Source organism: Oncorhynchus nerka, linkage group LG19 (assembly GCF_034236695.1).
Source record: "Oncorhynchus nerka isolate Pitt River linkage group LG19, Oner_Uvic_2.0, whole genome shotgun sequence".
In the NCBI taxonomy this organism is placed as follows: domain Eukaryota; kingdom Metazoa; phylum Chordata; class Actinopteri; order Salmoniformes; family Salmonidae; genus Oncorhynchus; species Oncorhynchus nerka.
This window is the reverse complement of record NC_088414.1, coordinates 1,120,391-1,125,636: the sequence shown is the minus strand read 5'-3', so window position 1 is coordinate 1,125,636 and position 5,246 is coordinate 1,120,391. Positions and strand designations below refer to the sequence as shown.

Here is a 5,246-nt window from a genome sequence, read left to right as displayed (position 1 = left end):
CTCATAGAGGATCGATACACTTTTGCTAACTTCTCTGGATTAAAACCAAATTAACTATTAAGTAACTATATTACGTATTGGATCACAAAAAAATGCACATTTTACATTACCGTGTAGTTTAGCAATTAAATGGTCTGACGGAGATGTGGACATACTCTGTATACAAATTCCAAAAGAAAGAAATTATCTCACTCCAATACATTTTTATTGCTACCATGGACGGAAACTACCTGTCTATTTGTGGAAAAATCTTTAGTCATATCACAGTTGACCTATTTGCTTATGATTTTTATGACATGCTTTTTAAATTATATGAACAAAAAAGACCTCTCACTAAAGGCATCAGTCATACAAAAGTTATACTTAAATCCGATATGGTTCTCGAGTAAATTAGTAAGAATGTCTCACCCCATGTTCAAGAATGGCCTTTTCCCTTTATTCAGATTACACCTGCTCACTTTCATTTTTTTGAAAAGGAAATCATCTCCAAAATATTGTTATTTTTTAAACAAGGCTTAGAAAGTTGGTTGCAATTTCAGTTTAATCCACCTATAAAGACAAAACAAATAATATAACAAATATTGTGGTTGAACTCAAATATACTCACTGATAAAAAAACAACAACGTATTTTTCAAAGAAAAAAAAAAGAAAAGGTATCATTTTAGTGAATGATATCATAAATAGGGCTGGTGGAGTTGTCACCACAGAAGTGTTTTAGGGAGAGTTTGACAGTGATACAGGCAATGAGGCAGTGATCGCTGAGATCCTGATTGAAGACAGCGGAGGTGTATTTGAAGGGCCAGTTGGTCAGGATAATGTCTATGAGGGTGCCCATGTTTACAGATGTAGGGTTGTACCTGGTTGGTTCCTTAATTATTTGTGTGAGACTGAGGGCATCTAGCTTAGATTGTAGGACTGCCGGGGTGTTAAGCATATCCCAGTTTAGGTCACCTAACAGAACGAACTCTGAAGATAGATGGGGGGCGATCAATTCATAAATGGTGTCCAGGGCACAGCTGGGAGCTGAGGGGGGTCGGTAGCAGGCGGCAACAGTGCGAGACTTATTTCTGGAGAGAGTAATTTTTTAAATTAGAAGTTCGAACTGTTTGGGTATGGACCTGGAAAGTATGACATTACTTTGCAAGCTCTCTCTGCAGTAGACTGCAACTCCTCCCCCTTTGGCAGTTCTATCTTGACGGAAAATGTTATAGTTGGGTATGGAAATCTCAGAATTTTTGGTGGCCTTCCTAAACCAGGATTCAGACACGGCAAGGACATCAGGGTTGGCAGAGTGTGCTAAAGCAGTGAGTAAAACAAACTTCTGGAGGAGGCTTCTGATGTTGACATGCAAGAAACCAGGGCTTTTTTGATCACAGAAGTCAACAAGGGTGCCTGGGGACACGCAGAGCCTGGGTTTACCTCCTCATCACCCGCAGAACAGAGGAGGAGTAGGATGAGGGTGCGGCTAAAGGCTATCAAAACTGGTCGCCTAGAGCGTTGAGGGACAAAGAATAAAAGGAGCAGATTTCTGGGCGTGGTAGAATATATTCAGGGCATAATGCGCAGACAGGGGTATGGTGGGGTGCGTGTACAGCGGAGGTAAGCCCAGGCACTGGGTGATGATAAGAGAGGTTGTATCTCTGGACATGCTGGTTGTATAATGGGTGAGGTCATCGCATGTGTTGGAGGTGGGACAAAGGAGGTATCAGGGGTATGAAGAGTGGAACTAGGGGCTCCATTGTAAACTAAAACAATGATAACTAACCTGAACAACAGTATACAAGGCATATTGACATTTGAGAGAGACATACAGCTAGGCATAATGTAATCTCAGGTGTTGATTGGGAGAGTTAGCTAAAACAACATGTGAGACAACAACAGCAGGTAAAATGGTGATGACTAGGCAGAGAGGGTCGGATTAACTACACACAGAGCCTGAGTTCGCGGCTGGGGCCGACATATAAAAAAATAAAAAACAGAACGGAGTACCGTGATTAATGGACAGTCCAGCAGGCATCAGCTATGTAGCCAAGTGATCATAGTGTCCATGGGGCAGCAGTAGATGGAACAGGGAAGCCGCCACTACGCTAGCACGCAGGCGACACAGCGTTTAAAGTTAGTAGCCCGGGGCTAGTAGGAGCGTCTGCTCCGACGGAGGCCGGTTGAAGGCACAGCGGATGGAGTATTCGTCGGCAGACCAGTCGTGGTTGTGCGGCGGGGCGCCGTGTCGACAGAGAATCCAAGCCAGATGGCGAAAGAGGTATTGTAGAATTTAGTTTGCTAGCCGGGAGATGCGCCTGGCTCACGGCTAACTGGTGCTAGCTTCGTGGCAGTGGCGTTAGCCACTATAGCCAATCGGTAGCAGCGGTGATCCAGTGCCAAGGTCCAGAGTTTACAGCAAGGATCCGGTGGTGTATTGGGCTCTAGCCGTGTATGAGTGGGGTTCGGGTGAACAGCTGAGTAGGCTGGGAGGTGGGCCTCAGGGATAGCTTCGGTACTGGGTGCCACGGTGAGCGCAAGATAGCTGTGAAGATCAGAAGTAGTGGTCCAGGGATTATGGCAGGAATTTGGCGTTGTTGTGGAGAGACAGTCCGATACTGGTAGACTGGCGAGTATTATCCAGGCTAAAAACAGGGCTTGTATCTGTGCAGAAGGTAAAATAGCATGACTAAATAGCTTGTAGCTTATTAGCTGGTTAGCTTCTGGAGGTTCTTGAATGTGTTCTAAAATTAAAAATAAAAGCGATTCCGTATCACATTGGGTGAGGCAGGTTACCGGAAGATATAATCAAATAAAAATCGAAAAGAGATTGAAAATAAAATTGAAATATATATACAAAAAATAAGAAAAATACAAAAGTACACGAGAGGACGAACAAACACGTCTTCACTGCTACGCCATCTTGGGAAGTTATATGTGCAACACCTCCTTGATGGTGCCTCTCCTCTGCTGCCCTAAGGCATATGTTATGCAGCATCACTGCACACTGCTTTGCCCGGAGCAGACTGTCCCCCAAGCTGTTGGACACCTGGGACCAGACTGTATATGCTTGCTGGAGAATATCCACATACGTCTTGAGGTGACTTGTTCCTTCCATTGTCGGCATTGATCTGCTGTTTTATTCTCTCCGATGTTTGTCCATCTGCAAAATCAAATCAAATCAAACCAGGCCACAATAGAAAGAGCGCTCCAGGACCAGCCTATAGATTGTGTCCAGCAGACAGTGAGTCTTCTTAGTCTGCAGACTTTCCAAAATTACTGCGCAGTGTTGAAGAGACCAGCTTCTCCAGTTTCTCTTCTCCATGGCCTTCAACCTTTTCTCAAGGCTGAAACGTGAAAATGTATGTTAAAAGGTTTAAAACCTGTATTGACTTGCCCCAATACAGTGGGACAAATATGATGGAGACAACATCCTGAAAAAGCGGTTTACTTCTCAAGCTGAGTAGTCAACTGTGCGTTCCTATCATCTGTGATTGACGGGGACATCATGTCAGACCTGGAAAATATTAAACAAATATATAAGCACAAATTTTAACAGTATGAAAGCATCTCATCATAAAACTAACCAGTTAGGAAGGCAACATCCTTTTGAGTGTAGATTGTAGTGTAGAATGGATTATGCATCGTGAAGTATTGCACACAGGTCAGAAGACTTCATGTAGAATAGATTAAAGTAGGGGAGGAGGGGAACTCATGGTTCTGGGATATGAAGTTGAAAGGGTCAGGTGACCGCAGGTGGTGGTGATAAGAGTATAAAATAACAGGAAGTAGATATGCAGATCCAACATAATCAAGGGCCTAATTAAATCTATTGCAGAACAAAATAAGCCACACTGACAGAGCTATACATGTGCAATGCTCACAAGGTAGAGAAAAATATCTTATGAACAATGTTAGGAATTTTACTAAAATATCAAATTGTTAGTGAAACCATAGCAAGAGTTTCATCATCAAATCAGTCAAATGTATTTTATAAAGCCCTTTTAACATCAGCAGTTGTATGAAAGCATCACAAAGTGCTTTACGGATAACCTGCCTAAAACCCCAAAGAGCAAGCGATGCAGAGACAGAAGCACACTACAAACAGTTCATGGTGTGCATGCTGGTCAGACGGATGGATTATCAGAACAGGATAGAGCACACAAAAACACTTTCAAACATTCATTAGATGACCAGCAGGGTCAGGTAAATGACCATAATGGATATAGAGGGTGAAACGTATATAGATGACCAGCAGGGTCAGGTAAATGACCATAATGGATATAGAGGGTGAAACGTATATAGATGACCAGCAGGGTCAGGTAAATGACCATAATGGATATAGAGGGTGAAACGTATATAGATGACCAGCAGGGTCGGGTAAAGACCATAATGGATATAGAGGGTGAAACGTATATAGATGACCAGCAGGGTCAGGTAAATGACCAGCGGGGTCGGGTAATGACCATAATGGATATAGAGGGTGAAACGTATATAGATGACCAGCAGGGTCAGGTAAATGACCAGCGGGGTCAGGTAAAGACCATAATGGATATAGAGGGTGAAATGTATATAGATGACCAGCAGGGTCAGGTAAATACCATAATGGATATAGAGGGTGAAATGTATATAGATGACCAGCAGAGTCAGGTAAAGACCAGGATTAGGACAAATTACAACTAGCTGTTTCTTAATACTGTTAGGGCCACTGTCTGTAAAGAATTGTTTTTTAACAGAATAAATTATACCTTTAAATGAGGCTTCAGCTGGAATGCAGTGTCAAAGTGAAGAAACGCTGTGATGTTTGGTCCCTTCATTGCTTTCCGGTCCCCCAGCAGGAACTCAGCATTCGCAAACCTGAAATGACAGTTCAACATCAGTCATCGTAGCCAATGTTATATAACTAAAATACATCAGCTACACATCTGAGGCATCAATCTATCCATCCATCCACACGTATCCATCAACATACTTCTCTCCTCTCTTCAGGTTCAGGAACTTCAGCGGATGCTCGTGCCTCGCAGACACACCAGTTATGTCCAGGTTTCGATCGCAGCGGATCCCCGGCTTGAAATCCCCTGTAAAATGAAGTGTATAAGCATGAGTGAAAAAAGTCACGTTCACTAAGCAATTCAAGTTTTATCAAATCTGTTCAACTTCCCCCCCTAAAAAATATGGACAGAATAGTTCAATGCTAGAGTCGCATCACCAAGGATAAATGGCTTCTCCTGATTTCAATCCAACCATTTAACTTCTCCAACATTAG

At 42.8% G+C, this 5,246-nt stretch overlaps 1 long non-coding RNA gene across 1 annotated transcript; it reads right to left on the bottom strand.

The window, feature by feature from the left end:
* Positions 1 to 523: 523 nt before the first annotated feature.
* On the bottom strand, positions 524 to 4,831 carry LOC135562350 (uncharacterized). Its single transcript, XR_010459868.1, has 2 exons — positions 4,729 to 4,831; positions 524 to 3,497 (listed from the first exon to the last, which is right to left on the bottom strand). It is a non-coding gene; the product is annotated as an uncharacterized LOC135562350 (long non-coding RNA).
* Positions 4,832 to 5,246: the final 415 nt, after the last annotated feature.